General features: G+C 42.2%; 1 non-coding gene across 1 annotated transcript; it reads right to left on the bottom strand.

The window, feature by feature from the left end:
- Positions 1–16366: 16366 nt before the first annotated feature.
- On the bottom strand, positions 16367–16470 carry LOC115067606. The gene has a single exon (XR_003846993.1). It is a non-coding gene; the product is annotated as a U6 spliceosomal RNA (small nuclear RNA).
- Positions 16471–22661: the final 6191 nt, after the last annotated feature.

The raw sequence follows: 22661 nt of genomic DNA, 5'->3' as shown, positions 1-22661 counted from the left end.
AACACTTGAGAGACCGAGGTAGGATTACTGAAAACCTGCTAGCTTGGTCTATATAACAAGTTCCAGGCCAGCCAGGGTTAGATAGCAAGACTTCATCTTAAAAATAAAAATATTCTGGGCTATAAAATAAATGAAATATGGAAAACACTTAAATGCTTTTTTAAATTTTATTTTCATTTTTGGTCTTTTTGAGACAGGGTTTCCCTGTAGCCCCAGCTGGCTGGGAACTCACTATGTAGATCAGGCTGGCCTCAATTTCACAGAGCTCTGCCTGCCTCTGCCTCCTGAGTGCTGGGATTAAATGCATGTGCCACCACGCTCAGCTTTTGTTTTGCTTTCTAATATTTTATTTATTATTTATATTTTTGTGTATGGGTGTATTGCCTGCATGTATGTAAGTGCACAGGTGTTGTACAATGCCAGATGAGGACAGAAATTATTGAATTCCCCTGGAACTGTAGTTAGGAATGATTGTTAACTGCCATGTGGGTTGTGGGATTAGGAGAATTTATCCTATCATCTCATGATAAACAATATATAGACTGAATATTTATATTTCTCACCAAATACATACATCAAAGTCCTAAACCCCAATATGGAAGTATTTGGAAAAGAAGCTTTGGTGAAATGATCATGGTTAGATGGAAAGCTATCAAGTGTCCTTACAAGAAGAGGCCCCCACCCCCATTTGAAGAAGAGGCTCCATGATTACTCGGGTTAGAGAAGGTTGCCTCTACCACTCCAGGGGAGAGCACGTCACCCAAAAGTAATCATACCTGTACCCTGATCTTAGACTTCTACTCTCTAGAACAGTGAGACAATTATTTTCTGTTGTTTAAACCACTCATTCTATTGTATTTTTTATGGTGTCCTGAACAGACTTATACACACAGATTTCTTATTTGTAAGGGACTGAGCTCAATACAGTAAGGAAATTTTCCATTTTCGAGGATCCTGTCAGACACTAAAGGAAGAACAACTTGTCTGCTGTTTGGGAGGCTATAACACTCTCCTTTAGGGAATGTGAGGCAGGTGTTTCCACTGAGTAAGTATTAGGTTTTCTCCCCTTTCTGTTTACAGACTGAGGATTCGGGAATAAGTTGTACTAGTAAACCAAAAACAACAGATTTACTTGTAAATAATTTTTCCATTCTGAAAAACCACATATGGGCTGGGGAGATGGATAATCACATAAAGTACTTGCCCTGAAAGTATAAGGACCAGAGTTCATATCCCCAGAACCCACATAAAAGCTGAGTGCCATGGGTGCCTGCTATCATTATTGCCATGACGTAATAAGCAGAGACAGATATGCCAGAACAAGCTGACTAGCCAGATGAGCACAAGCAGGAAGCTCTGGGAGCAAAAAGCTCTGACTCAATATTTAAGGTGGAGAGCAATCAAGGGATACACCCAACATCAACTTTGAACCTCCACATGCACACACACATGCCCACACATGTGAACATGTATACACATGCACACATCACATTCACATACATGTGCAAAAAACCCACATTTTTTTACATATGTTATAGACAACAAGTATAACCTTCTTGGTCAACATTTTCGATCATCTAACTTTGAAAATCTAGCTAGCCTGATTTGTTGTTTTCCTTTATGCTGTTGCCTACCCTGGCCTCTGTTGTATAGCAAGGTCACACCATGATTTTTTTTTTTTTCTGAGATAAGGTCTGATGCAGCCTAGACTCACCTCCAACTCACTATGTAGCTGAGGATGACTTTGATCTTCTGATCCTCCTCCTGAGTGCTGATACTCAATTCTGTGTAGTACTGGGAACTGAACCCAGGGCTCTGTGCATTCTAGACAAGCACATTACCAACTGAGCTACATCCAAACTCACAACTTTGCTTTTCCTCATGTCTGACAAGCCAGCAGAGTTTTTTTGGTTTTTTTATTTATACAAATCCTGCCAGTCTTTAAAGTTCCACCTCATGTCTGAGATTTTTCTATGAGGCTTTCTTTGGTAACTTTGTCAAATTATACAAGTCATACACCTTTGCCATGTAAGATATCACCCACGAAACCCTAAACCTAAAAGGATTAATAGTATTGCCCTTAGCTACTGCATGAAGGAAGTATAACATGCTACTCAGAAAGTGTTATAAGCCCAGGAAGACCCTTCCTAAAGGTCTTTCTCTCATCACCATAGCTCAACAGTCAAAGAATAGATTATTAACCCTAAAAGGAAGACTGTGAGCACAGGAAGCTCAGGTCAGAGAAAGCACGCTGCAGAATTATGCAGCCATTCTCAGCTCCAACCAGCAAAGACTGCGTACTTATAGACTGGGAAAGGTAGTCTGTTCCTTGGGGGATTCCACTGTACTTATAGAGCAATGAAATAAGATGTAAGAAAACCTTCCGTGAGTGCAAAAGGAAAAGAGGGCAGGGTATTAAGCACACACAGGTGCAGTGTATGCAAAGCACTTGCAAAACACTCGGCACAGGTGTCTTGTTTCTGGCTTACTGCACTGTTTTGGAGCCTCTACCTGTAGTATTAATCGCCAAGACTCTTTGAGCTCTTCATCCTCTCTTCCTTTATGACGTCCGCACTTTGGTGATCAGACTTGCTGTGAAGGTATTTACTGCTGTTTTTCTTTTTCTTTTTTTTTTTTTTTTTTTGGTAGTGGTGGGGATGGAACCCAGGGCTTCACACATGCAACGTAAGTGCTCTACCAGTAAGCCACATCTCCAGCCCTTGTTTGCTTAAACTTAAAGTGGTTTCAAAGGACCTTAGTTAGCTTTCTATTATTTTATTATTGATTTCATTATTATTATTATTATTTTGAGACACAGTCTCTAGATCAGGCTGGCATCAAAGCCAAAGATGCCCTTGAATTCCTGTCCTTCCTGCCTCCACCACCCAATGCTGAGATTATAGGCATGTACTACAATGCCTGGTTTTCTGCATTGCTGGGATCAAACCCAGGGTTTCAGCAAGCACTATACTAACTGTGTTACATCCTTAGTCACAATATTTATTAATCTATTAATGTAAATATTATTACTAATGTTAATATTATTGTCTACCAATCTACTATTAATTCATTAATGGCTTTACTCTAGCTCTATTTCAAAACCATATCTTATGCCTGCTCTTTCTAAATGGTGACTTTCACTAAAATTAATTTTGCTAGTTAATAACCTCAGTTTTAGACAAGTATAGGAATTGTCAGTTTGTGTGGGAAGTAGTTTTCCAAGGATCATCCCTAAGGACAAGCCTTCTCTGTGATAGCTCTCTTAAACAGGTAACACAGGAGTCCCTGGGTACGATCATATAATAAAGACCAGTGATATTGCCAACAGGTATTCTTTCTTTTTCATTCTATGCAAAGAACAGTGTAGGAAGTTGAGTACACTCATTGATATGAGGACTTTAAAACCATACAGAACCTGGTTCAAATCTCGTTCCATCACTTCCCAATTGACTTTGGGAGAGTTAGCTAACCTCTTCATACCCCAATTTTGTGGAGGGAAGGCCGCTAACAAGAGATCATAAAATGGAGCCAATCCCAGAATTTTCACAAGCATGATCCAGAAATCCCAAAGTGCGAGCAGAGAAATGCTGCTGTACTCTGACACTGCAGTCAGGCACCGAGTGCCCTGACCCTTTGACCAGGACCTGACTTTGACCAACCAGCACTGCCCTTATTTACATGATCCTGATTTTCATAGCCTCTATTTGCATGGCAGAGATTACAAAACTGGAAATTACGTGCACAGTGGCTCATGCTAACCTCCTAGAATTGTATACCAGCCAATCTGGAATATGCTTGTTTGCATGGTGCAAATTACATGCCAGGAAATTGCACACAAAGAAAGCCACTCAACCTGAAAGTACTTCTGTTGAACAGGGAATCCCTCCCATGATATTTCTCTGTGCCGTGGGCTCCATTCCAGCTTCCAGATTGCTTTCCACCTTCTAGTGTAGTCAAGAAATTGTTCTTCATTTAATAATGTTTTTAAAATGCTGACCAGTCATTATGGGAGTGAGGAAGGGATGAGTGGGTGTTGAGTGCATTCACCCTTTAGTCTAGAAGAGGAAGAACAGTTTATTGAGCAAAGTCCAGTTGTGCAAAGGGTGGGTCACCTACAGCACTGTGGTGTCAGGTCACAACATTCCTTGGCTAACAGTTTGGATTTTTGGACCATGCATGTGAAAATTCCCAATGGGAACTGGAGATTTCTTTTTCTGGCTTCTTATTAAAGGCTTTCCCTCCAAAATTTTCCTTACAAAAATGAAGATAATATCTGAGAGATGCTATGAAGGTTAATTAACATAAAATATGTAAAATTTAACACAACCGATACAATCATTGAATAAATATCTGCCACTTTGTAAGAGCTATCTTTGTCACAACTGCTAAATTTGCGTAAAGAGAAACTCTATAGAGAATTAAACATTGTCCATTGACATTTACGCTGCAAATAATTATACAATCAATTTTTAGAGTGTCTCTATTATTTTCTTAAAATTTTTAAAATTATTTTATATGTATGAGTGTTTTTTCTGCATGTATATAAGTGTACTACATGTGTGCAGTGCCTTCAGAGACCAGAAGAAGGTGTTTGAGCCCCTGGAAGTGGAGTTACAGATGGTTGTTAGCTGCCATGCAGGTAATCAGAATTGAACCTTGTCTTCTGCAAAAGCAGCTAGTGCTCTTAACCACTGAGCCATCTCTCCAGCCCCTAGACAGTGTCTCTTATAACAGAAGTTGGTCTTGAACTCAGTATGGAGCCAAGGATGACCTTGAACTTCTGAGTGCTAGTAGTGGTGCTAAACTGTACTAGTAATCATCTAGTAGTCATTGAATTCTTCACTGGTACAGTGGTGGGGGTGGTCATTTAGATGCCTGACATGGCAGCACATGCCTATAATCCCAGCACTTGAGAACAAAGGCAAGAGGATCTGCATAAGTTCAAGACCTGCCTGGCTTATTTAGTGAGAATCTGCCCCTCCCCTCCCCATAATTTTTGCAAATAAAATAATTTTATTAGTTCTCAAACCTTGAATATATCGTTTTTGGATTCTGTGAGATAATATATGTATAAGATTTCCTGATACATCCTAAAGTTTTTCTCAATGACAAAGATACTTGTAGCCAGGCATGGTGGCATATGCCTTTAATCCCAGCACTCAGGCAGGAGCCAGCCTGTCTACATAGTGAGTTCCAGGACATCTGGGGCTAAAGGGAGACCCTGACTCAAAAACCAAAAAAAAAGAAAAAGTGAAGCAAGACAGTCACTTCAAAAAAAAAAGATTGTATAGTATAATATTTGAGCTTTCAAGCAAAATTTAGATTTTATAGGTGGGCAGAAGGAGTGTTTTTTGAGACAGGATCTCCCTGTAGTCCCAGTTGGTCGGGAACTCCATATGTACACCACATTGGCCTTGAACTCACAGGGATCCACCTGTCTCTGCCTCCTCCATGCTGGGATTAAAGGCATGGGCCACTATACCGAGTACAAACTTTAGACTTTTTGAAAAGTTATATCTACTCTGTGAATGAGATGACTTAATTCTTAAGGGTTTTTCCAATAAGATCAGTAGTGATACTAGAGTCTTGATACTTCAGAACAAAATGTATCAGTATTTGGGAAACATATGTAATTTATAAATAACCAAATGCATGATGCTACAAAGTAACATGTAGGGAGAGTCCATTCAAATTTCAAGACACACCAGTGCATTTTAACGTAGCAAAAAATAGCCATCCATTAAGCATTAAAAAAGTATTTAAAAAGCAACAACTTGTAAAGCTGGATATGCTGCTGCATGCCTATAATCCCAGCACTTGGGAGGTAGAAGTTACAGGATCAGGATGTTCAAAGGGAGTCCTCAACTATGTACTGTTAGATCATGGGCCTGTCTCTTTAAGACTTGGTCATGCTAGGAGGCAGGATCTCACAGCCAGAAGAAATCAGGCCACAGTCCTCTGCAGCAGTATGTGCTCTCTCTTTCTCTTTCCATCTCCCTCTCCCTCTCCTTCTCTCTCTCTCTCTCTCCTTCTCTCTCTCTTTTTCTTTCTCTCTGCTTTTCTATGCTTTGTCATGTGTGCCATGTTGAACTTCCTGAGACTCCCTGAAAGGATATAAAAATCAGATATTTCCTTTGTTCAGGGGATTTCTCTGAAGGCTCTTTGGGCCTCTTCCCTTCATGCAATCCATGATGGCTCTCTTCCTTTTTCAGCTATCTCTCTTAATGAAGTTCCCCTCCAGGTTTTAAAGGGAAGCCTCTCTTTTCTTTTACGGCCCTATTCATGTTGTCTCTGATATAATATAGTTTCTTCTTTATTTATGCATATTTTATGTGTATGAGTGAGTTCCTTGCATTTGCATAAGTATACCCATGTCATGCAATGCCTGTGGAGGCCAGAAGGATCCCCTGGAAATGGAGATAAGGACAGTTCTTAGCCACCATGTGGGTGCTGGGAATCAAACCCAGGTCTTCTGCTAGAGCAGCCAGTGTTCTTTAATTACTGAGTCATCTCTCCAGCCCATTGTTTCCTTTTGTAATGCTCCCCCACCTCAAGGCCCCATCATGGTCCCTGAGGCCCTTACTTCCGATAACCTCATTCCTCAAGGGTAATTATGTGTCAGCTCCTTTAAGGAACTAGCCCACCTGCCACCACATCCCTTTTATATCTAACACATAGCAGTGCAAGGCCAGCCTGGACTATAGGATAGCTTGACTTGGAAAGTGTGGGAGACAGACTTGAGCCTAGGGTGATATTGCGACTGGCAGGGTCACGTTGTTTCTAGGAATCCAGGCTCTGTAATCTGAAACCCAGTATGCTAATGAGGCATCCTACCCACTATTCTGTGATAGGACGTTAAATCTGTTATGCTAATAGGATGCTGTCTGTTATGCTAATAAGGTATCCTACTTGCTGTACTGTGATAGGACACTAAACCTGTTATGCTAATAAGGTATCCTACTTGCTGTGCTGTGATTGGACCACTACCCCTATATAAGCTTGTGCCCTCCTGCAATAAAGCAGACCTGTGTCACTGAACCTGGTCTCCTGTGTCTGAATGCGGCTCAGCTGACACAGCCTCCTCACCAGCCCTGGGATCTGGGACTGGGTAGAAGCGGTGACAACAGGAGGCAGCCCTGGGCAAGCAGAAGAGCTGCCTCAGCACCAGGTGAGCAGAAGAACAGCCTCAGCCCAGGGAAAGTGGAGGAGCAGCATCGACACCTGTGAGAACAAAGGAGCGGCAACACTTGGGGCTCCCAATGCCCTTTTTGCCAGTAATCCTTCCATGGGTGCTCGCCGCTTTCATTCTTCTGGCTCACTGTCTTTGGTTTGGTGTCCTTCCTGTCTCCACCAATCATGTTCCTGAATAGCTCCTGAGTCCTTCTGCGTATGTCTTGTAGGGTGAGTGACCTCCAGTATGGGGACTAGTCATTCAGCTGCTGCCAGCCCCTTCACTGCTGCACTGGTTTCTCTCCTCAGGAGTAGGCAAATTAGAGTAATAGAGAAGAAAGTAACTAAGATGATAAAGTGCTAGCTCTTGGTCCTCAGTTTATGGATTCCTGCTGTTGGGATCAGAGCAATGGGCTCGTGTGCTATTCCTGGCCAGAAAGAGAGAAGTCAGGGAGGGGCACCCACAATCTGGGCTGTTCTACCCATTTTTGACTGCCATTCTGGCCTCGCTTCAGGGAGTTCCTCCTGATGCCCCGAGCAGAATAATCTCATACTAAAAAACATGGATAGGCAAATAAAGCAACGGGATAGTGGGGACAGCTTGTCCCAGGCGGTTCCAATCAAAACCATACTAACTGATTTCTGATGCGGAAAAGATGACTGCTGATAATGAGGTGAAAAATGAGGAATTAGGGTCCGAGGGTCCCCCTGATGAAAAACAGGAAGTCAAGATTGCCCCTGCCCTGCCATTACAGGGAGGTGGCTACCCTCTACCATCTTGTATTGGCTTTGATGGAAAACAGAAAGTTAAGGCAGCCTCTGTTCCGCCATTATGGGGTGATGGCTACTTTCCACCATGTTGCACTAGCTCTGAGGAAGTTTCTCCCCAGTCCATCTACCCCTCCCTTCTAGAGGAGGACTGGAAGCCCTTCCTGCCTAGGCCCCTCTCCTATAATACAGTAGGTGATTTTCCACAGTTTTTCCTGGTTACCATCAATCAGGGACTACAGAATCCTAATGTCTGGAATCCATATTCTCATGATACTTTTTAAAAAGCTGCATAAGGCAGCCATTCATTCCCCTTGGTTTGGTCAGCTTTTAGATACAATCAGCCATGCAGCCAGCACCCCATATGACTGGCAGAATATTGCCCGTGTCTGTCTACAGGGAGGCTATTTTCTCTTATGGAAGGCCGCTTATCAGGACAAATGCGAACAACAGGCAGAGTGCAATAGAAATGCCAATGTTCAAAACATTGGGTTTGATGCCTTGGTAGGGCATGGCACTTTTAAAACCCCACAAGCCCAGGCACAGGGACCTCCTCGCTACTTTGAACAAGTGTGGCTTTGCGCACTCTGTGGTTTCCAAAGTATGCTGACTCGTGAGAATACCAAATTGACCAGATTGATACAAAAACAAGGTGAGCCTTCCTCTGACTTTGTTCAAAGGTGCCAACAAAACATTAATAGGAAAATCAGCCATCAGGGGGCCGCAGATTCCTTTCTCAAGGATCTTGTCTATGAAGGCTGTTCTACTGAGTGTCACCTTGCCATAGGACATGTTAGATGTTCCTTATTATGTTAACTCTCAAGCTCTAGCAACTCTTGTTAGCCCCCACTAACCTGTCAACTTAACTTGACAGATTATTAATGTAGCCAATGAAAAGGAGGTAAATTCCATGTAAAAATCTACACCCCCTGGTCAATGGTTCCCTGAACTACAGATGTACCATGCTCCTGTCCGCCTTAGCTGTTTCCCTTATTATACTAACTCTTCTCCTGATTTTTGGACCCTGCATTGTTAATTTTGTTAAGGCTAGTTCAGTTAGCTGTTGCTCCACCTCCAGATCTTTCCAGGCATGTCTCTGAAAGCAAGGACCCACTGTTCCTTGCCCCATCAACCTATAATTGGCCTCTGATGGGTTTCAACAAATTCTTGACCCCTGAGGAGGCCTTTAAACAAGCCAATACTGCCAAACCACACAAAGGACCTGCCCTTCGAGGGCTGATAGTGATGGGTAAGATCCCGAGAGTCGGGACAACCTAAGACAGGCACAGTCCATTATGCTGGGTGACCCTTGAGGTGGGGACAACAATGCTGAGGCAAAGAGTCTCGACTCCCACTAGTTGGCATGGAGTTGGCACAACCTCCTCTTAAGGAAGCTCACCATCTTGAGGGAGGGGGCTCTTGGTACAGTGACCCCCTGAGACATTGTACTTGGCCTTGATGTATCTGGACTGATATCAATATGCTATATACCTCACCTTTAAAAATAAAAAAAGGGGGAGATGTGGGAGACAGACTTGAGCCTAGGGTGATATTGTGACTGTCAGGGTCACATGGTTTCCAGGAATCCAGGCTCTGTAATCTGAAACCCAGTATGCTAATGAGGCATCCTACCTGCTATTCTGTGATAGGACGTTAAGTCTGTTATGCTAATAGGATGCTGTCTGTTATGCTAATAAGGTATCCTACTTGCTGTGCTGTGATTGGACCACTACCCCATATAAGCTTGTGTCTTCCTGCAATAAAGCAGACATTGGTCATTGAACTTGGTCTCCTGTGTCTGAATGCGGCTCCGCTGACACAGTCTCCTCACCAGCCCTGGGGTCTGGGACTGGGCAGAAGTGGAGACAACAGGAGGCAGCACAGGGTGAGCAGAAGAGCTGCCTCAGCACCAGGTGAGCAGAAGAGCAACCTCAGCCCAGGGCAGGCAGAAGAGCAGCCTCAGCCCAGGGCGAGCAGAGGAGCAGCCTCGACGCCTATGAGAATGAAGGAGCGGCACCCATGAGAACAGAGGAATGGCTGCCACTGGCGGTAACCACAGGAAAGGGAAAGGGGAAAGGAGAAAGGGGAAAAGGCTCCCAAACAAACAAACCCCAACACATCACAACCGATTGACTACAAAGGTAGATTTGAAGGGGCATTGAGGATGTAGTTCAGTGGTAAAGCATTTGCCTAGCATGTGTAAAGAATACATATGAGGGGGCTGGAGAGACGGCTCAGTGGTTAAGAGCACTGACTGCTCTTGCAGAGGACTCGGGTTCGATTCCCAGCACCCACATGGCAGCTATGAACCGTCCTTAACTCCAGTTCCAGGGGAATCCAAAGCCCTCTTCTGACCTCCATGGCATTGCATGACACGGGTGCACTCACATGCAGGCAATACACTCACACACATAAAATGAAAATAATAAAATTTTTAAAAAGAGTGCATATGAGAATCAAGCTGTCCTTTATTAAATAGATATTAAAGATACTTATAAAAGTACAAAACAGTGTTTCTGTCAGCAAAATATTTTGGAAAACAAAATTTGTTTTTGTGAAATGCTATATTAAAATGTAATGGATTCTTGATGCTATATTTAAAGGGATTGATACATTTTTTTTTTAAACTTCAGGGTAACTTGGGCTATATCTGTCAGACTCTATCTCAGTTCCAATTTCTTTTTTAATATTTTATTTATTATTTTTATTTTATGTGTATGAATGTGTTGCTTATATGTATGTAAGTGCACCCATGTTGTACAGTGCCCAAGGAAGTCAGAAGAAGGCATCTGATCCCCTGGAACTGGAGTTACTGATGGTTGTTAGCCATCATGTGGATGCTGGGAATTAAACCCAGGTCCTCTGCAAGAGCACAGTGCTCTTAACCACTAAGCCATCTCTTCAGCTCTCAGTTTCCATTTCTAATATGATAAAAATCAAAAGACATGATCTGCAGAACATGGTAGTGTGCATACCTGTAATCCCAATACTTGGTAATTGGAAGCAGAAGGATCAGAGGTTTGTGGTCATCCTCTGCTACATAATGAGTTTGAGGCTAACTTGGGCTACATGAGACTCTATCTCAATTTTTTTAAAAAAGAAAAGAAAAAACCCTCTAACACAAAACATGTGTTATATATGTGACATGACATCCCATATAAAAACCACTTGGAATAGTCCATAATTTTCAAGAACATGAACAAATCCTGAGAACAAAGCTTCCAGAACTGCAACCTGGACAGCCTTGCCCAGAGCAGACTTTTTAGGCCTCTTGTGAGGAAGGTCAGGCACAGTCACTCCCCTGGACCTATGTTTTCTTGCTCCTGAAGTTGTTTACCCCTATCCAGAGCAAAGAATCTGAGAATCAGGTGAAATTAAGATTACTTGACTCTTCTGCTTTAATGATATCTAATCCAAACTTGAATTTGGCTTGACCAGACTGTTGCTGCCCTACCTCTAGGTAGCCTCTAGAAGACAGACTGTGGCCTGGGCTTGATAACAATGGGCCTCTGACTAATTGGAATATGTAGGCTTAAATGTGGCAGCAGCAGATTTGGTCTATGATTAGTTCCCTTTCTGTTGATAGAACAAAATACACTAACAAAAAAAGTTAAGGAAGAAAGCATTTATTCTAGCTTACAGTTCCAGAGGGGACATCAATCATTGTGGTAATACCTTTCACAATATGGATACAGTCTGGCCAAATTACTTTTACCTAATCCTGCAACCAAAAAGTTAAATCTTATCTTGTTTATAGTGTAGACAAGCTCACTAAGCCTTGAGTTCCTCTTATAACCTAAACACACTAGTTCTTTGTGACCCTCCCTTGCCCTGGACCTAGAATAGTGTATGCATGTATATGTGTATATGTTCAAAAGTGTGGCCTGATAATTTCTGTTTATGGTTGTATGTGTGTCTTGATCTAAATCTAGGAATCAAAAATGGCAAAATTATTCAATAAAATAAGGGTTTAACTTTTACTTCACTATTTCATGCTGGATATACTTTTTCAGTTAAAAAAAAAAAAGAGCCAGCCCTTCCTTGTTTAAGAGCACAGTTCTAAGGGAATTCTGAAGGCACAGGTTCTCAGCACTTTGGGTCCCCTGTTGGTTTTTGTTAAGGCATAGCCATAAGGTGGCATTGCATTGCAAATGCTGCTGTCCATCATGGCAGGGAAGGCATGGCAGCAGGAGCGGGAGGCCAGCCCGGCAGTTAGGAAGCAGACTGATCACAGTTCATCTGCACATAAGAAGCAGGGAAAGAGAACAGCAAGCAGGGCCAGGCTATAAAACCACAACACCCACCCTAGAAATGTACTTCCTCCAACAAGGCTCCACTTCCTAAAGTTTCCATAACCTTCCTAAACAGTACCACCAAATGGTGACCAAGTGTTCAAACACACAAGCCTATGGGAGACATTTCACATTCAAACTGTAACAGTCAGAATCACAGACTCTTGTAGTTAATGAAAAATACAAGTGTCTTCCCTAACGCTAGGCAACTAGGGTACTGTAACCCCACTATGTGTCACTCACTACTATGGGAGTTGAGACTGTGGGCTGTAAGAAAGTAGGGTGCTGACTGTGATGCAGGAGAGTCTGGGGAAGTGTGGGGCAGGTACAGAAAATGGGAAGAGCCAGATTTCCATGAATTTGGTGGTAAGAGGAGGCCCAAGGAGCAACTGTGTCATGTTTAGATTTTTAAAATGAGAGCTTATGTAAACAACCCAAAATCAGTCTATGTCTAAAAGAATTTCCCTGACATAAGGCTAGCAAGATAAGCCCAGAAGGTAAAGGTGCTTGCCTCCAAGTCTGATGACCTGAGTTCAAGTCCCAGAACCCACATAAAAAGGTGGAAGGAGAGAAATGACTCCACAAAGTTGTCCTCTGACTACACACATGCATTGGCGTGCACACACACACACACACACACACACACACACAAATTTTTAAAATTTTCCCTGATACATACATTGAATTAGACTTTGAGGTTTACTCTAATTTGATGAATGAGCATCTATATTTCAGTTCAAATGGCTTGTAGTTCCCAAAACTAGTTGTGGCCAGCTAACCTATAGTAAGAGAAATGAAGAACAAATTCTAAGGAAAATGGAAAACAGACCACATGGGAAGTTTGAGATTATAAAGTAAAAAGACAACAAACAAGAAAAGGCTGGGCATGATGGCACCTACCTTTAATCCCAGTACTAGGGAGGCAGAGACAAGCAGATCTCTGTGAGTTTGATGTCAGCCTGGTTTCCATAGCAAGTTCCAGACCACTCAGAGCTACATAGTAAGAACCTGTCTCAAAAATAAAACAAAAACCAGGGGAAAAACCTCCCAGGTTATCAGAAATGTACAAGTTTCCTTAATTATCTCTAATAGAATGTGTAACTTGCAGGAGAGCTTCCTTTAGACCTAAATTCCTCAAGGTAGCCAAATGGCCCAAATTGGAGGCTTGTCCTTTAATCGGATCTTATCAACTGGTCACTTCCCTGATTGACAGAGACTTGTTAACTCCATAAGCCTGTTCTGGCAGCCTGGCCTTATTAACTGATCACGACAGAGACTGTTTGCAGTGTCAACCTCAAGGACCACAAGGACACTGATACCTGCCATCTGACACTGAGCGAATTCCTACAGCTGCATTCATTAGGGTCCCTATAGAAATCCAGATTGCTCTGCTTATTGATGCTGATGTCTGCATCCATGGACAAGACACCGGCCCTTTGCTATGTTCTCCTGAAGTAAAGTGGACATATTCCTTGCCTGTTGCAGGTCTAGCTCTGGTTCTTATTTCTTAACTTTAAACTCCTTCCTTTTTCTGCCATCCTAAATCTAACAATCTCTGCTCCCATGATGAGTACGTCATGTGCTACCTCAAGTGGTTCAGTAAAAGTCACTCTCTTCTGGCCAAGTTATTTGTAAGCTCACAAAGGTGAAGTGAGATGACCGTCAGGCCCTAAATTTAGAGGTTGGGATTATGGAGAAAGGAATGCCATGGTGCCTGGGGAAAGAGTGATGAGAAAGGAAATCCAATAGGGTGATTTAGAAAAGGACTTGAGTCAGAGTCAGCCTGGCACCATGTCAAACAAATGAGCCATCGTAATCCTCACATAACAGTTCAGAAATGACTGCCTCAAGATTAGCACTGGCTTCACAGTCAGAATTCTCTTTTCCTTTTCTTAGAATTGACACAGTGCTCTTCAAAATGTCTAAAGACAGGTGATGACCATTGGTTCAGTGTTTTGTATGTGCAGTTCTGGTCTGGAACTAAGTGCTTACATGCCTTTCACAACATCCTCATGAGATTAGATGCTATTATTATCTACTCCCCTAAGCATGGGGCAACCATCAACCCCGCTTAAGATGTTGAGTAACTTGCCCAAAGTCACATAGCTAGTAAATGAGAGAGCCAAGACACAGACTTATGACTGCTGACTCAAAAGCTTGAGTTTTTCGTCACAACTTCACAGCACTTCCTCAGACTACAAGCTAGGAAACTTGATTGCTGTGTTGTTTTAACATTGAAAAAGCATTTAAAGTTGATTGTGGTGGTGCACACCTTTAATCCCAGCAGAGGCAGAGGCAGGCATATCTCTGTGAGTTCAAGGCCAGCCTGGTCTAGATAGTGAGTTCCAGGCCAGTTGGGACTACAGGGAAATCCTGTCGCAGAAAGGCCAGAAATAAAAATAAATAAATAAATAAAAAGCATTTAAATGTTTTCCATACTTCATTTATTCTGTAGTCCAGGCTCCCATCCTCCTGCCTCAGCTTCCCCAGTAGCAGAGATTACAGGCCTGCACCACCGGGCCCAGGTCTATATCTCATGTTAGTCTCAAACTAGGGAATTTTAAACATATTTGATTTATTATTTTTATTTTATGTGTATGAGTGGATTGTCCACATGAATATAAGTGTGCCCATGTCATGCAATGCCTGTAGAAATCAGAAGAGGGCATCAGATTCCCTGGAACTGAGATCTATGGATGGTTGTTAACTGCCATGTAGGTGCTGGAAACTGAATCTGGGTCCTCTGCAAGAGCAGTCAGTGATCTTAACTGCTGAGTCATCTCTCCAGTTCCCTCAAACTAGTGAATTTAAGCATTATTTTCTTTTCTAGAAAATTCAAGTTTGTCAGTAGAGACAGACAGCAGACCAGTGGCTACTTAAGGATGGGAGAGGCCTGAAAGAGACTAAAAAAAGAAATTATAAAGTTGCAGGTAAAAACTTTGGGGAGCAATAAGTATATATGCCACCATATGTTGATTGTTGGGATGATTTCACAGTGTATATCAACTTTGTCAAATCATATACTATAAATATGTAGTTTCTTTCATGTCAATTACATCTTGTTTTTAGATGAGGAAGTAGGTATCATGAGAAACTTGAAGGATCTTGTCTGAGATTACTTAGAAAGAGGTAACAGAGACAGCATAATAATATGCTTTTTGTTTGTTTTTGAGGCAAGGTCTCTTTATACAGTCCTAGCTGTCCTGGAACTGGCTATATAGACCGGGGTGCCTTGAACTCACAGAGGTCTGCCTGCCTCTGCCATTCCAAGTGCTGGGACTAAAGGTGTGCACCACATCTGACAAATTTGGTTTTCAAGATTCTTGATCAAAGCCAGGTGTGGCAGCCCATACTTGTAACCATACACTGGAGACAGAGGCAGAAGTTACTGCTGTGAGTTTGGTGCCAGCCTGGACTACAAAGTGAGTTCCAGGCCAGTGTAGGCTACAGAGCAATATCAATGAAATGAAATAAAATAAAATATTGGGAGGCATGGTGTATACCTATAAGCCTAGCACTTGTAATACAGGAAGGAGGATCATAAGTTCAAGGTCATCCTCTCTCTGTGATAGAGTGGTGAGCCTAGAGACACATGAGACCTAGTCTCTAAACCACACAGACACACACACACACACACACACACACACACACACACACACACACACACACACTGTCCTAGTTACTTTCTATTGCTGTGATAAAAACCCTGACCAAAACCAACTTTTTGGGGAAAGGGTTTATTTGGCTTACAGCATAGTCTCATCATCAAGGAAAGCCACAGCAGGAACTCGAGCCAGTAACCTGGTGCACAGACCATGGGGGTATGCTGCTTACTAACTTGCTCCTCTAGCTGGTTCACAGCCTGCTTTCCTACATAACACATGACCACCTGCTCAGGGGTGGCACCACCCATAGTGGGCTGGGCCTACCTGCATCACTCAACAATCAAGAAAATGCCCCCCAGACATGGCCATAGGTCAATTCAATGGAGGAAATTCTTTAATTTACATTACCTCCTTCCACATGTGTCAAGTTGACAACTGAAACTATTCTGAACACACACACACACACACACACACACACAGTTTTTTCACCTAAATTTGGTAAATTTTTTCCACATGGTTTTATTTATTGTTTAAAATATGGAGCACTTCACAAATTTACATGTGCTCTTTGCCCATGGGACATGTTAATCTTTGTATTGTCCCAATTTTAGTATATGTGCTGTTAGAGTAAGCACCCAATATAGTTTATAAAAAGGCAAATGCACATCTTCAGAAGCTTGTCTTCATGCTGTATAATCTATAAGGAATTTTTAATAAGGAATTCTGTAATATATGGCCAGCAGGGAGCAACTAAATACTTGGAAAACAGGAACGTGCAAGAAAAAGTTAAAATTGGGATTGTCTGTTGGCATTGTGCTGTGTGAGACAGTTGGGTGCCTTTAAGATGGTAATTAATACCCAGTCACACAGTCACACATTGAATTTGTGAAAATAATTGAAGCACTCTTCTAAGTAGATTATAAGAATCCCATTCTAACTTCTAAGTTCTGTGTGGAATAGATTGTTTGGGTTTTCAGTAATTTATGTATTTATAATTGATGAGGTTTTAAAAATTCTTGTAGAGACTCCCAAAATGACATAGGCTATTGCCACAGCCCATGATAGCCTCCCAGAATTTGAAGGTAAGACCCTACAGCCGAAGACAGAACATATGTTGGATTTGGAGCAATAGAGCTTGAACTGACCTGAAACCACTTCCCCTGAAGGCTAGGTCTCATAGCTTTGGTGAGCACTATGAAGGTGCCAAGGGAAATTGATGGTTCAACACCAGCTTCAAGACAAAATAACCACATCAATGGTTGGTACAACACACGACAGTGGTGTAGGAGTGACACTTTTATCTTGGAGGCAATCAACAGCTACCTAATTGGACTAAAAACTCATTCAATGGGAGGAAACTCAAGTGTGGGCCTGTAAACGTAACCAAATACACATGGCTGGAGAGGTCATAGATCTTAGAGAAAACCCAAGACTATCACATCCATACACTAATATTTCTTGCTATGTGCGAAAGATGTATCCTTATATTTACAAACATTCCAGTCACCACTCATCAAAGAAGCTTATTTTGCATCAGTTGGAGACTATTACCAAGTACCACAACTGGTCACACACAGCCATTGTCTATGAATTTCCCAGGCCTAAGGTGACACATCTACAATGCAACCTCTACACCTAAGGCACACGGAATATTGAACAGGGATAATGAAGATGACACTAATGAATCTCTCGATTGTCATTGATGAAAATCCCTCATGCAGCAGAGGGCCAGGAACACAAAAGGTCCCAAATGGTCAAAACGTACAGATTAAGAGTCTGCAGATTAGCCAGGCGTGGTGGCGCACGCCTTTAATCTCAGCACTTGGGAGGCAGAGGCAGGCAGATCTCTGTGAATTCGAGGCCAGCCTGGTCCACATAGTAGTCCAGGACAGCTGAGTCTGCAGGGAGACCTTGTCTCAAAAAGACCAAAAAAAAAAAAGAGTCTGCAGATTACTAGATTACTGGTCCTTAGACAGGATGCCTATAAATGCACTTTCAGTTTCAGATTATTTCCAGTTTATCTTTGTAGAAACATAACCCCACTGTAGTTAAGTTAATCTGAGCCATTTCCTAACCTTCATTTGTGGAGACTAATTTTTGATGTTATTCTTAGCATATATTAATTACATATAAAATGTGTTTCATTATGACATCTTACATGTACACCATGCATTTTGATCATATTCACCCATTACCCTCTCTTTCCCATTCCCACTACTCTCACACTTCTTCCCAGTTAGTCACCTTTTTACTTTTACCCAATGAATTGCATTAGGGTTGCTTATAGAAGCTTGTGTGAGGACTTGTTTACAGTGGCATGGGCACTGTACCCACGGGTACACCACTGAAGACAATTTCTCTCTGTTATCAACCATTAGCTGCCTTTAAACCCTCAGGATAAGGTGGGGCATTTCGAGACTCTTCCCTCTTTTTTTTTTTTTTTTTTTGTCTTTTTGAAGCAGGGTCTCCCTGTAGCCCCAGCTGTCCTGGAACTCACTATGTAGACCAGGCTGGCCTTGAACTCACAGAGGTCCACCTGGCTCTGCCTCCCAAGTGCTGGGACTAAAGGTGTGCGCCACCACACCTGGTGAGGCTCTTCCCTCTTAATGGCAGGATGTTGACAGGCCCCACTTTGTGCCTGTCTTATGCGGATACTCATAGGTACTGTTAGCTCAAGAGTCTCGAGTCATGCCAGGTCAGGTGTTTTGCCTACATGTATATGAATGCACTATGTGTGTGCAATGCCTGTTGAAGCAAGAAGAGGGCATTGAATTCCCCTGGAACTGGAGTTAAGGATGGTTGTTAGCCACCATGTGGGTACTGGGAACTTAACCCCAGTCGTCTGGAAGAGCAGCTAGTGCTCTTAATCACTGAGTCACTTCTCTAGCCCAAGATTAATTTTTAAACCTTGTCAGTGTTCTCCAGAGAAACCAAGCCAATACAATGCATATAAGATATTTAGATATAGATGTTTATTTTAAAGAGTTGGCACATGTGACTGTGGTGACCTATGAAAGGGTTTCAGTTTGAGTCCAAAGGTAAGATAGTGTCAGAATTGCTTCTTGCTCTGGGCAGGTAGGTCTTTGATGTATTAAGGCCTTCAGCCAACTGGAGAGGGTCCAGTCACATTATGAAGGACAAACTGCTTCACTCAGAGTCCACAGATTTAAATGTTAATCTCCTCAAAAAACACCTTCACAGAAACATCCAGAATAATATTTAACCAAATATCTGTGCAACATGACCCAGACTAGTTGGCATATGAAATTAATCATCACAGTTGTCTTATTTGTTGATATCACAGCTCAAATTTGGAAAATATCATATATGGTCAAATATTCTAAGCTTTATCCAGATGCAACCACAGTATTAGCACAGAGAAAGTCTTCATTCATGCTGATTTAAATTGAACTGAGATTACATGAATTGAATTAAATATCACTAGTGGCAGCTGGGTTCCACCAGACTTCCATGTGAGGAAGGATACAGGGCAAGCTCTGGTCAGCTTGTCTAGCTTTACCTCCTGGCTCCCCTGAGAACCTGTGTGCAATTCTGGATTAGTTACTTAATTTTGATATAACTTTCCATTTCTTCACCCATACAAAGAACAGTAATAATGACTACTTATGGTACATTTTGCTATTGTTAATCAGCATTCTCTACTTTTTCCTTCTGGATACACAGTGGACTGAACATTTCTCAACACTCCTGCAATTGGAAGAAGCCATGTGGCCAAGCCTAGTCAGTGAATACTGGGGAACTGACATGTATCAGGCAGGTGTGGTAGCACACACCTGCAATCCTAGCACTCAGGAAGAGGAGGAGGCAGGACCATCAGGAGTTCAAAATCCTCCTCCTCAGATACATAGATGTTCTAGGTCAATATGAATTTCTGAAGTCTTTCTTCCCTGCTTCCCCCACTTTGGCAATCTGGAACAAAATATTTCTGTTAATATATAATTGGTAGCCAGGTGTGGTGGCACATGCCTTTAGTCCCAGCACTTGGGAGGCAGAGGCAGGTGGATCTCTGTGACTTCAAAGCCAGCCTGGTCTGCATAGTAAGTTCTAGGCCAGCTGGAGCTACAGGGAGACCCTGCCTCAAAAAGACCCCCCAAAAGTGGTATAATTGGTAAGATATGGTTAAGATAATTGTTAAGATATAACTGGTAGTACCCGAGGGTTGAAGCAGCCTAGATTTTCATGTTGCTGCGTGGAAGACAGCAGCTTGGAGAGCTGCCTGCATCCAGAGCCAACTTTTTGAGAATAAGAAATTAACCTAGTTAAATAATTAACTTTTTAAAGACTTTCCTGGCACAGTTTTAACCAGAACTGTTTAGAGAGTTCAGTGAGATACTGCATGAGAACTGCTTGTAAGCACTCAAATGTTAAAATACTGATCAAATCATATCAGCTTTAAACAAAATGTTTTTCCTTTGAAAATGTAAGCCAGGCCTGATCTATGGCTCACACCTGTAATCTCAGTACCTAAGAGACTGAGACAGACTGATTGCCATGAGTTTGAGGCCAGCCTGGTCTATGCAATGAGATTGTCACCCAAAATCCAAAAACACAGAAGCAACTAAAACAAAGACGGAAAAGAAAAAGAAAGAAAAAAGTTGAACAGACAAATTAAAGTGCCAAATGAGTTTTGTTTAAAATATTTCACAGTACTATCTCATTCATGAATAAATGAACTTTTAAAAAGGTGTGCTAACCCTTTGATAATTGCTATCATTCTTTTCACCAGACTGGCAAGATTTCAATTTCCACTTCTTCTGGTACACTTGTGCTCTCATTGAACAAATACTCTCGGACACAGTTGTCCACAAGAAATTTAGCTGTCCACAAGCCGAAGAGATGGCTCAGTGGGTAAAGGCACTTGTTATGCAAACCCAATGACCTGAGTTCAGTCTCTAGAATGCATGGAAAGATGGAAGGAGAGAACTCACTCCACAAAAGTGTTCTCTGATCTCCAGTGGTGCACTGTGGCATGCATGTCCCTGCCCCCATGTATACATACACAATAATAATAAAAAAAATTGGTAACCAGGCATGAGGTTACATGCTTGTAAAACCATCTGCTTGGGAGGCTGAAGCAAGAAGATTGCCACACTCAAAGCCATCTTGGGCAACTTAGCAATTTCTTGTTTCGAAATAAAATACAAAACAGTGGGGGGAGGCCAGAAGTGTTAGCTAAGTGGTAGAGTGTTTATTAGCATGCACTAGGTCCTGAGTTCAATTCTCACTATTGAGAAAAAAATATTTTCTTGGGCTAAGGGAGCTGGAGGGATGGTTCTGTGGGTAAAATGCTTGCACAAGGCCGAGTTTAGATAACCAGCACTCATGTAAAAAAGTGGTCATGGTGGCAAAAGCTTGTGATCTGAGCACTGGGAGATCGAGACAGGAGGATCCCAATGGCTCACTGACCAGCCAGTCTAACCAATCAGTGAGTTCCAGGTTCAGTGAGACCCTCTTTCAAAAAATGAGGATGGGACTAGAAAAATGGTTTGGCATGTAAAGCACTTGCTGCATAAGCCTGAGGACCAGAGTTTGATTCCCAGAACTCAAGTAAAGGTGGAAGGAGAGAACCAACCCCACAGAGTTGTGCTCTGACCTTCACACATGTGAATGTATTTTTTAAATTTATTATGTGGGCTGTTACACACATGTGCCCACACATGCATGTCATGCACACATAATAATAAATTTAAAAAATACATTTTTTAAATACTGGAGAACAATAAAGGAAAACACCTACTACTGAACTCTGGCTCTACAAGCACACATGGATGTGCTTACCCACACACACACCTGTATAACACATACACACCCACACCCCCCACACACACTCACCCACACAACCACAAAGTACCAGCAGTGATAGTTGCTCATTAAAAAAATATTTTATTTATTTTTATTTTATGTGTATGAGTGTATTACCTGCATGTATGTGAGTGCACCTGTGTTGTACAATGCTGTGGAGGTCAGAAGAGGGCTTCGGATTCCTCTGGAACTGGAGTTAAGGCTAGCTGCCATGACGGTTCATAGCTGCCATGTGGGTGCTGGAAATTGAACCTGGGTCCTCACAAGAGCAGTCAGTGCTCTCAACCACTGAACCATCTCTCCAGCCCCAATTTGCTCATGTTTCTTAACTCTTCTCTGAATTCAGAAACAGCTGATATGAAGGCACAGAGGAAGATGAAGGAAAGAAGGAGGAGGAGAAGGAAAACACTGGATTGGGGATATGACTCAGTGGCAAATCGCTTGCTTAGAATATGAGAGGTCCTGGGTTCAATCTTCTGTATCACAAAAGTGACAACAACTTACTGTTCTTTCTGATAGAGCTTCTTCATATGAATTCAATGCACAATTACAACCAGTTTTCACCTCCTTCCCCGTCCATCTTTTCAGTTTCTTTTTTAAATAACTCCCCTAAGAAAAAATGGGGAATGACTCATCAGTGCAGGTAGACAACTTGTTTCACAGTTGGTGTGGTCGACAGCAGAAAGAATGAGAGATCTCGGGTTACTTTAGAAGACAACACTAGGTCCTGATACGTAGGTTTTTAGTTTGTTAAATGTATGAGAAACACAGCAAACAGAATTCATGGTGGGTAGGCAAATTTGAAAAAGACAGCAAGGGGGCTGGAGAGATGGCTCAGCGGTTAAGAGCACTGACTGCTCTTGCAGAGGATCCGGGTTCGATTCCCAGCACCCACATGGTGGCTACGAACTGTCCTTAACTCCAGTTCCAGGGGAATCTGACACCCTCTTCTGACCTCCGCGGTATTGCACGACACAGGTGCACTCACATACATACAGGCAGT

This window comes from Nannospalax galili, unplaced genomic scaffold, assembly GCF_000622305.1.
Source record: "Nannospalax galili isolate Female #2095 unplaced genomic scaffold, S.galili_v1.0 scaffold390, whole genome shotgun sequence".
Lineage (NCBI taxonomy): Eukaryota > Metazoa > Chordata > Mammalia > Rodentia > Spalacidae > Nannospalax > Nannospalax galili.
Note: the sequence above shows the minus strand (reverse complement) of the source record. Positions and strands in the feature narration are given on the sequence as shown.